Source organism: Adiantum capillus-veneris, chromosome 21 (assembly GCF_014529385.1).
Source record: "Adiantum capillus-veneris isolate H3 chromosome 21, ASM1452938v2, whole genome shotgun sequence".
Taxonomy (NCBI): domain Eukaryota; kingdom Viridiplantae; phylum Streptophyta; class Polypodiopsida; order Polypodiales; family Pteridaceae; genus Adiantum; species Adiantum capillus-veneris.
The window spans coordinates 33,885,237-33,896,590 of NC_140951.1; the positions used below are offsets into that span (position 1 = coordinate 33,885,237).

The 11,354-nt window shown below is 40.1% G+C and overlaps 1 long non-coding RNA gene across 1 annotated transcript; it reads right to left on the reverse strand.

The window, feature by feature from the left end:
- Positions 1–395: 395 nt before the first annotated feature.
- On the reverse strand, positions 396–9,359 carry LOC147430757 (uncharacterized). Its single transcript, XR_015185644.1, has 4 exons — positions 9,223–9,359; positions 1,742–1,834; positions 1,492–1,590; positions 396–1,406 (listed from the first exon to the last, which is right to left on the reverse strand). It is a non-coding gene; the product is annotated as an uncharacterized LOC147430757 (long non-coding RNA).
- Positions 9,360–11,354: the final 1,995 nt, after the last annotated feature.

Below are 11,354 nucleotides of genomic sequence, written 5' to 3' on the forward strand. Positions count from 1 at the left end.
GTCTGACCACACAATATTTATATTGGAAGACTTGCACACCTCAGGGCTTAGATCTCGTTGGGAATGGGATATTCCACAAATCTTTGTTAGGTTCTTCAACACAATCCTTCAGTAGCACTCCATTGACATCCAAATTAACAAGGCGCCTATCGCTCGCCATTTCATCTATCGGCATTGATGTATCCAATTGTTCTTCATTTATCCACCAACTGTCCCTTGTTGTAGTACCACTAAACTATATGAGTAGAAGAACACAACCTTTTTGCAATAGAAAAGTTGGACATTAGACACCATAAAAGTTTACCAAATTTTGACACTAGGACATTACAGTTTACAAACACATTGACATCTTTCAAGAGTAGAGTGACATGACACCAAACGCATTGACATATGCAAAATGGGATGGTATTTCATATTAATCCAAAAGCAAGTACAAAATACTATCACAATAGCTAATTCTTGCAGGTTTGAGGCAATGACCAATGGGACAGTTTCTAGATTTCACATTGAAGAGTTGGGAGAGAGTGTCTGAGTCAATTCTATAACTTTTTTCTAAGGGCATTGCATTAGGTTTCTCCTCCGCACCTTTGAGCTCCCCCAAACCTTTGGCCTCCTCCATGCTCCTCCAAACCTTTAGCCACCTCTACAACTGTAGCCCCTTTGGCCTCCTTTGTACCAAAAGCTTCCTCTGAGCCTTCAAGCTCCTCAGCACCTATAGCCTCATGTGCACTTTTAGCAGGTTTCACCGTGTACTTTGCCTTCCTCCTCCTCTTTTTACCCACCTTCTCTATAAATTTCAATGTCGTATCCAAAAACTATGCCGCCAAGAGAACAACTCCCGCCTCTTCAATGGACATTTCTTTGTTGATCTTCTCTCCTTGGTCTATCTCCATTTTAGCAACTTCCTCAATCGAATCACTTCCCTCCTATTGTTTCTCATGGTGTCCTCTTTCCTCTTTATCATGTTTAACCCTCTCGTGTACTTTGGCTTTCAACTGCTCTTCTCCCAAGTTTGAGTCCACAGTGCCCTCATCCCCTTTTCCTTTTGTTGTGTTGACATCAAGGTCTTGTAGTATATCATGCAATTCAGCTTTCAGCTGATCTTCTCTCCTGCTTAAATCTACAGTAGGCTTGACCCATTTCCCTTCCATAGTGCTAGCATCAAGGTCTTGCAGTATTTTCTTTCACTTCAACTTTCAGTTGATCTTTTCCCAAGCTTGAGTCTACAACAGGCTCAGCTCCTTTCCCTTCCATTGTCTTGGCATTGAGGTCTTGCAATATTTTTTGCACTGACTTATGAGGATCTCCTTGGAACATGTGAGTCGCATTTGACTTGCTATGACCACGAAGATCCTTTGAATCCATTGGGGTGTTCTCATGGGTGTTCGCACCAAAAGATCCTCTACCTACATATACACGAAGATAAAAGACAAGATTAGATCATCAATTCAAATGAATATAAGCCTAGTGTCCACGCAACACCCCACTTACTCTTCAATAATGAACTCCTTGATACCCAAGCCTTAGCCTCCAAAGGGATTGCGGTGTTGCAACGTGCCTCCACGCAAATATCTTTTGTTCTCAACACACCTGCAAAACATAGTAGATGGTAATGATACCGACGGGGAAGCATGAAGGTACCAACCACGTAAGAAGCCTCCCCATATACAACACAAGTACCAAACACATGAATTGTGTATTTAGTGTCCACAACACGAAGCCTTGGAAACAATGTTCATACCATTCCCCTCTTCACATCATCACACTGCTTGCTTACAAAATTGTGATGGTCTCGGTTTTCCAAGCACTCATTGTAGAGTTTGGCATAATCCATCTGCAAAACAAACGTACTCTATTAACTTATCCGACCAGAAAAACAATAAGAAAGGAAGAACACAAGCAATACCAAAACAATATAAAAACAATACCAAAATAGAACCAAAACCATACCAAATAACTTGTAACAAAAATATTCCAAACCAGTACCAATTCACAAAAATAGTTCAAAATAGTATCAAATGAAGCATAGTAAACACCAAAAAAACCAAAGTAAAACCAATATAGCACCCAAAACATATTCAGCAATGTCCAACTAGAACCAATGCAATAATAAAATATTTTCAAATAGCACAAAAGAAACAAGGAATCACCAAAAGTACCAAAGACATTAACAACACAATACCCAAGTCAAACGCAATATTAGCTTATAAGATTAAAAAAAAATGTAACTAGAAAGTATCAAAGCAATACCAAAGGAGATGAAAACAACTCAAAATGAACAAAAAAGCACCCAGAGTACCGAAGATTGTGCCCACACAGCATCCATTACAAAACAAAATGTGCATTATATGAGTACCTAGAAGTACCAAACCAATACCAAAATAGTCCAATGGAGCACAAAATGTAATAAAGAAGAACTAAAATTTGTGAAGGGGAAAGTACCAACATAGCACCTAGTGTTTAAAAAAGTACCCAAACAATTATATAAAGTAGCAATACAATTCAAAAAATTACCAAATCACTATAAAAATATTTCAGACAAGTACCAAAACAGTTCTAGAAAGTAATAAAACAATTTCAGAATAGTCCTTAGGATTACCAAATAAACAAAGATGCAGTAAAAGTACCATGGATTGTGTCAATAAAGCACCCAAGACAAAACCGCCAATACCTTATAAAACTCAAAATTTAGTAACAAGAAAGTACCAAAGTAGTTCAAGAAAGTACCAAATGAAATAAAGAAGCACCATAAAGTACCAAGGAAAGTACTTGGACAACATCTAGTGTTAATCAGAGCACGAAAACAGTGAGAGAAAGTACCAAAAACACACAAAAATGTCAGCAAATAAACCAATCAAAAAGTCAAACATGCCAAATCACAAACCATGTGCAAAAGAAACACTTTCAACAGTCATACACGATGCAATAAGCCAAAAACACAATATCTCTTGTTGTTGAACCTCAGCTTGGAGCTTCTGGATATGTTCGAAAATCTCGTGTTGTCGTAACCCGTGTCGTCATAACAAGCACTGACTTGCTCCCATCTCGATATCAACCTCTCTGATCTCTTCATTGGGGATAAGGATTTGCTAGCGTAGAAAAACAATGCGTGCTTCTAGGGTGTTAATGTCCTCCATCAAACTTTTTGTCACGCCGTCTTTAACTTCATGTACAAGTGGTTGGTTCTATTTTTCTTGAATAGAGGCCTTCAGGTCTATTAGGTTTATTGATCCTGGATGTGACCGATTTCAGCAGTCTTTGCCACAATGCCTCTAAATCGGGTAGGTAGGCATTCACTACCCTCTGCTAGCTTGCTCTAGTTCTATGCAGATGTTGCTGTCACTTTGAGTCATCTGTGCCTTCTTTTCTGAATGTAGGACCCTTCCAAAGGAGGAACCATTTTGCCTCCTCCATACCTAAATTTTATGGTCAAGCCCACCATTCCTAGATGCTATCATTTGTAACACTCCTTCCCCAAACCGGGCCCATGCTACTCTATGCCATGTTGGGTCTTTCTTGAAAGTGTAGCACCTAGAAAATTTGTTGATCAATTCACCACATGAAGGGGGGACTGATAAACTTTGGAGAATAAAAATCGGCACTCTTCCACCAGATGCGGTTGCAAATGGTTTATAGATCTTGTTGTTCTTTTGGTACTTATATTTGAAAAAAGTTAAACACTACTCGAGTGGCAAGTCTTCATCAGCCAAGTCCTTAGGGAGTTTGCCTTCTAGACTAAGGTGATACTCCGTATAGAGATCTTTAGTTGTGTAACAAAACTTGGCTTGTTGAGGGTACTCCTCCATTTTATTCTTACCTAAAATGTGACAAACATCAGAGAAATTGCTAAGATATAGATTAAATGTGTTGTGATGCCCTACACTACCAAATGGGGTACTCCAGAGTACCAAATTTGGTAATGTATATCTAACTTCAAATGTCACATCAAGTGTAGAGATGAGCATGCGACGATTAATTAACACAAGCTTGATGCCAATCCACGTCTTGACTTGTTGGAAGATTTTGATTTATCTTCATCAAAGAGGAGCAAGGTCCGTTTGAAATCGATATCAACAACCTTGCAATTTTTGCACTAGCCCATGTGTTCAGACTGGTTTTGATCTTAGACTCTGTTTCTTGGAGCGATGGGATGGAAATACCTTTGTTGTTGCTTTTGCTAGGGGAGGACATTCTCTTCTTGGCCTTTAATTTTAGTTTGCATGCTGAAGGTGACGCTCTGCTAGCAGCAGTTCCCTTAAGTGTGTGGGGTTTTCATCGTTGGAGAGTTGATGTGAGAGAGTAGAGATGTTGCAAGTGCATGCAATGCTAGAGAGAGAGAGAGAGAGAGAGAGAGAGAGAGAGAGAGAGAGAGAGCTCAGGATTGTGCAAGGCGATGAGTGAGAGAGCATGCTATGCAAAACGTAGGGTGAAAACTTTGGAGCCACTACATCCACTCATGATACCACTACTCTCACACGAAATGGCCCATTATGAAATTGTACAAAGAGTTCTTGTAAATACTATCATAATTTTAAAAAAATAGAAATACAAATGCCATTTGCCTATAAACTTTCCCTCCACGATACCAAATAGGTGAAAAAAAATTTGGCCCTTTTTTTGTACCACCAACCTTTGCTTTCAACCGCGTCAGACATTTGCATAAAGAAGGGGATGTAAAGAATGTAAATAACTATCGGACTATAATGCTTGAGTCTCTCATAGAAAATTTGTTTGGGTGCATAATGGAGATAAAATTGAGTGATTGGACTGAAGAGAATGTACAAGCGTGCAAAAGGACAAGTAGGTTTTTGTCGAAGCCATAGCACCATTGATCATCTTGTCACTCTTCGTGTTCTCATGGAGGAAAGTTCATTGAAAGGCAAACGATTGTATTGTTTCTTTGTGGACTTTAAGAAAGCATTTGATATAATTCCACATAACAATTTGTGGAGAAGAATGGAAGAACTCCAAGTGCCAAGTGAGTTTGTGCTTGCAATTCCTCGAATTTATGAGAAAGTGATGTATTAATTACACATGGAAAGAGGAATTTCAAAAAAAAATTGCAAGCACTATTTGGGTTAAACAAGGATGCTCATTGTCACCAACTCTCTTTGTTCTATGCATCGATCAATTGGAACAAATGGTACTTACTTTATGCAAGAAGAAGGCATTCAAGAGGTCACTATTTGCAATGCAATAATCATGTTTTTATTGTATGCAGATGATGTGCTTCTAGCACACACTTTAGAGAGGATGCACAAAAGCGTATGGTTGTTCTTGAGAACTTTTCTTACATAGTGGGTTGATTGTGAATACATCCAAGAGAAAAATTATGCTTGTAAAAACCAACCATAAGGACATACATTGTGTACAACAATGAGACACTTGAAGTTGTTGAGAGCTTTAAGTACCTTGGCCTTGAGGTTCTGGCCAATTACAAGTGGCATGAATGTGCTGTGTTGTTTGGAAGTGGAAAAGAGAGCCTATTATGCATTTGAGAACATGTGTAATATGAGAAACATCAAGTGTTGGGTTCTCAAGAAGTACCTTTTTGACGCATTGGGGACACCGGTTCTTATTTATGGAGTTAAAGTGTGGGGTGGGAGCGTCTCAAAATCTACTTGGAAAGAGTTTGAGAATGTCAAGTGTTTTCTTACAAACTTTCTCCAAGTTAAGACACAAACACCATATATGCTCCTACTTCTTGAGTCGAGATCTCTTCCAATTGAGGTTATGGGCATGGAAAGGGTTATGAAGTATATGATAAAGATGCATCAGAACACCAGCATTGACTTCCTACAATTGCATTTCCTACAATTGCATGGAAAGAAAGCAAAAAGATTCAAAAGATGCATAAAAGCAAGATCTTGAGCACAAGATGGATGAAAAACATAAAGAAGTGGTTTGGGAGATGGGATGCATTACACTTGTTACATGATGCCTCAATTGACTACCAAATGAATGAATCTTTTCTACAACACCAATGTATTACAACTTGGGAGAAATCCAATGGGTCACGTCACACATTAATAGTGCTCAGTTTTTTGTCACATCCAAACTTGCTTCCCTCACATTTTTAGCCATGACTTAGACCTACATATTTTCCTCTCCTAGCCACAGTGTGAGCTCTCCATTGCAACTCTCATCACCATAATTTTGGAGCATCGAGAGTCACTCATCAACCATACACATAGTACATCACATATAGGTCATATTTGACATCCAAGAATGATAATATAATAAAATCTCTCTCTCTCTCTCTCTCTCTCTCTCTCTCTCTCTCTCTCGGCTGCTTGAAAATTATGTATTTGGTCTTTGCTAGTTGTTTGTAAATCACGAAGGGTATAAACTTCATCTTTATCAAATGCCCATTCACAATAGATTTTCAACAAATTATCATTATCATTTCCACATTGCAATCCACGAAAACATCGTGAGATGCTACAAGGGAGCAGACCATGCCTAGGTAGGCACAATTGGGATAGGGGAATGTCAGCTTTTTGTTGTGTGTGTGTGTGTGGGGGGGGGGGGGGGGGGGGGGACGGGGGGTCTTCCTTGCCGCCAATCACACCTAGCTAAGCATGAGCTCCCTTACAAACAATAGCTCATGATGTTGAACCCTAAAATGAAAAGTCATGGGAAAAGAGTTTCTTTCTAACATTGAAAAATGTTAGAAACTTGTGATTAAACCTACCAATTCCCCGTAGGTGAGGCGCTTGGTAGAATCGCTTGTTGCCACTGTTAGGATTTGAAAGGCTCCCTAGTGTTCTTGCAGAGTTGTATCTTTCCCTATGGAACCACATATTTTCATATCGTCCTCCTCATGACGTCAATTTCTCTAAATTAGAGACAAATATTTCATGAAGAATATAGGATGCCATCATCTTTCAACAATATCTATCGAATTTCAATTTACAAGACTTAGTGAAGATCAAAAATTACATAACTAGAGGTTTGAAATACACAAAGACTAGGAGAGTATGTATTTTTTGTACTACTTTCTAGTTTTAGATACGTTAAAAAAATACTTCTTACTAGTTTTCGATGCATTAAAGTTTCTTGAATTTTTTTTCAATTGATTTTACAATCGAGATATACAACTTGGTGTGGAGTTTGTAAATGTATTTTCCAACTTTAGCTCACTAAGAAAAACATTGTTTGATCATTTTGAATCGGGCATGAGTAGTACCCTTTCTCCTCAAACTAAGGCAAGTTGCCCTCTCATGAAGCATTGGTGCTCATGTCTATCACCAAACAAACTAGGATTCCAAAGTTCAAGACCACAATATCTTTATTAAGTACCTTCTTTGCTTTGAAGTTTGACTTATGATGAATGTTGCCATAAGGAAGTTTGAAGAGAGAGAGAGAGAGAGGGGGGGGGGGGGGGGAAGGGAGGAGTGGGAGAAAAGGACCTTGAGGAAGAGAAGGTGGTTGGAGGAGGAGTTGGAGGCAAGAGGTGGAGGATGATGGAGGAGGAGCAAGGAAAGAGGAGGAATCACATGGGCCACGAGAGGAGGAAGGGAGGGCGGCCCAAAAAATACCTCCAAAGCTCACACTCTTGAGCTTGCTCGCAGACCTACCTCCCCGAACCAAAAGCCAAGGGGATGCACTAGTGAAACGAAGTTTTCCCTACACGGCAACATGCACACATGGAGAGCAAAAACAAGCAATTTTGCAAAGGTCAATGTCGGCCTTCCCTTCCCCCAAGCGACCATGCCCATGGTTCTTTTCGACGAGCTTTCTCTTCGTCTTCTCCATGCCCATGCACACGCAAATTTTTCCCAAACTTAGACCATGCCTTCTCTCTCCCTCAAAATAGCTCCGATACTAGTGTGAGGCCTTGGGCTTGGAAACCTCTCTCATCACACTCTCTTGCCCCTTTATAGGCGACCCCCAAGCTACAATTTTAGACTAGACCCTTGGCCTCACACGACTAGTGGTCTTTGAGGATGGTATTGTGGTTTGAAGAATGAAGTAGGGAGAATGCAGAGCAGCTTTGAATGGACTTAGCAAAGAAGGCAACTGAATGGATGAACAAGCCATGCAAGTTAAAGGGGATGTTTTGATCCGAGGAAAGCACAATTTTTTTGATATGGATTCAAGAGCACCTTGAGAATCAAGGAAGTTAACGAGAAGCTTAGTAGACTGCAGAGTCCTTACAAAATGCACTATGTTTTAATCCAAATATTTCAGGCAAAATAATAGAGCTACTTTAACAATATAGGTTTTTATATTCAATTTGGAAAAAATCCTAAAATAAGGGATCAATTTTTTCATTCAAACATATCAAAAAAGGCCCATTATATAGGGGGTTCTCAATAGTGCACTCCCAAGGTATTAGCTTTGCCCTTTACTCCCAAACAATTGGTTTTAACCACTAAGTCCAAAATGGGTGATAACAGCCCGAAGGAATTTTCTGTACAAGATTAGTTGAAGTCTGATCAAGAGATTTAGACAAATTCAATGAAGGGAGACAATCCCTTTGAGCTTGTGGCAAGACAACAAGGTGTTGTAGCAACAATAGAATAAGAGGATGTGCTTCAAGAGAAGTGTAATCAAGGGATAAAAATTCAAACTACTTTTTTTGTAAAAATTTCAAGCCACCAGGCAGTGCCTATGTTAGCGGGTATTTAGGACTTAATGGCGCTAAATTCTCGTTGTAAAAACTATTAAGCTACAACTATTGTAGATTTCTACTCTGTTGGAAATTCATTTGTTTTGACACTTACGAATCTGTGATGCTGATGTAGCTAAAAGTTCTTCTGCGTAGTGTAGCACACATTTTGGTAATCCTAATCAAGATATAGTTTTGTTTTCAGCTTGCGTCTTTGAAGAATTATGTGTTCTTTTCTTGATCTTTTTTTTTTTGCAAATCTCACAATAATGAGTGTTAATGTATTAATCAAAACAAAAAATTACATGATAAACACCCTGCTCACATCTTGAGCCGCGGCTCCAGCCAATCCAACAAGAACTGCCACAAAAAGATCAAATTCCCAACAAGCTCAACAACAACCCGAACATGGGAGGCCAGCCCATAACCATAACATAACAAGAGACCATTGTGCAAAGATAACAACCCAAGACCCATAGCATGGGAGCCACCAGCCCAACAATCCCTATCACAAAAAGTGAAGTGCACATACCAAGAACCACAAAGGCATACCTTGAACCAAATGAAGCACTCATAGTAGAACCAGGAGAGGCAAAACGAATAGATACCTTACACTGCATAAGGGGGGATTCTGAACTCCATCACCATTCGAAGGAGATCCATGCAGATCATCACGCAGGAGCAAGACCAAATCGAGCCAAGACATCCGATCGCAAGCTATTTGGAAAGCCAAGCACCATCTTCAAGCAGATCATGCCTTCAAGGGGGCCAAGCCCTTCTCCAGCAACACACGATGCCGTCAAGGGAGCACATCTGCCACATATCTTTCTCTGTCGAGCGTCGTCAAAAGCCATTACATTCAGGCCTCCCTTGCCTTCCAAGGGGGAGGTGAGAGGGAGGCCCCTTCCATGGCAAGAAAATCAGGCGGCCACATGAAGATGCAGACGATCAAGGATGAGACGTTCGGGGTCCCCCACCAGAGAGAGTCCCCGCCTTATGAGCAGAATCTCTCCCTGCAGTCCCAATACCCCATGAGGTCCGCCCACCTCCTACCGCAGGCGACCCACCTGAGCATCCCCGCTACGGGTCCGTCGCAGGCAGGTAGAGCAAGACGCCATGCGGTCGCTTCCTCGCAGCGTAGGCCTAGGGTTAAATGATGGTTCTCTTCTTGATCTTCTATTCCTTCTTCTTATTAGCTCCTAGCTAGGTCATTTAGTGAGCCCATTAAGCAGAAGAAGTTGTCCCTATCTGCTTTATGCTTAATGAATCAAGTTTATTTTGCAGCCATATACTCTTGGTACATTGGGCATTGATTAAGTACTAATTTAAGTATAATCTACTTTTGACTAAACTATCATTGATTGATCCACTATAAATTATATCAATGGACAACACACGAACTCTTGTCCTTTTGGAAAGGAGATTATCGAAATGGTCTAATTATTCCAATGGAGCTTCATTCCCCTCTACCTAGTGGATACAGCTATGCAAGATGCTCGTGAAATTAGTACCAACCCTTCTAGGGCCTCATAGGTATAGACATCATACACATATGATGTTTTTTGTGCCAGAATGAAGTGACTTTTATCCCAAAGAGTCTTTATCACTCAAGCAACTCTCAACAACTTTCAAAATTCAATTTGAACACTTTTTGTGCAAGTTATTGTCAATACAAGCATGAACCCTTCCAGCTTTCTGTCTTTTGGCACTTTTTAGCCCAAATGTGCTCCAAATGTAATGAAAATTTGGCTAGGGACTTCTTTTATGCTCTAGGGCATTAGGGTATACTCAGATGTCTTATTGGACCCAAATCTGACCCCAAAGATAGCATACATGTATGATGTCTTTTGGCTCAGACTTCACTTCTGCTTCTACCCAAGGTACTCCTTGATGCATACAACAAGAATATGTGATCATAGCAAATTTTCGATGTGAGCTAAATGGCAAGCTAACTCAAGGCCTTTCCAAATTGTCTTCTCCTAGCAAAATCCAACTCCTTTATACTTGGGAAGGTTATGTATCTCTAAGGTGTTTGAGCTTCAAGTCTTTGTTGCTTACATGCTTGTCCATTGAGAGCTTGCAGCAAATATAATTTTGTTCATGTCAACGCAACATTATTCTCTTCCATTGTCTATTTGTGACACGGCACAAAGAGGAGGGATCGGTGGCATAGAGGCAGGGTGCACAAATCTCGAGGTGTGGAAGCTCAAAGAGCTATGCCGCACTTTTGAGCCCATTGCTAACTTGAGCCCATCACCTGTGAAGAGAAACATAGCCCACACACTACAACAAATTGCAAAAATATCAATGCGCATATTGATGGCAAAACGTTTGTTTTAAAAATAAAAAGCCCTCATATGAGCGTCGGTATCAACATCGGTATCATATCATCAGTATGAAAGTCGGTATATTAATCATCAAAATAAATAAAGATATACCCATCAGTATATGCGTTGAAATAAACATTGAAACAAGAATAATATTTTGGTGTTGGTTTTTGTGTGCATGCCGACACGTATTTTGGCGACTTGTTCCGATGCTGATTCCCAGATCTATTCCAACACATATTTTGATACCTGTACCGGTGCCAAAACTTGAAAAATAAAATTAGGGAGAGAGGGTTGGGAAGTGATGCTGCATGTACTACAACACCAGGAACCGACCCAACTGCCCAAAGGAAGAGTGAAAAAGCAATTGCACTCCACCTACATTTTGACGTTGAAGAGCAAGAGGTACATTC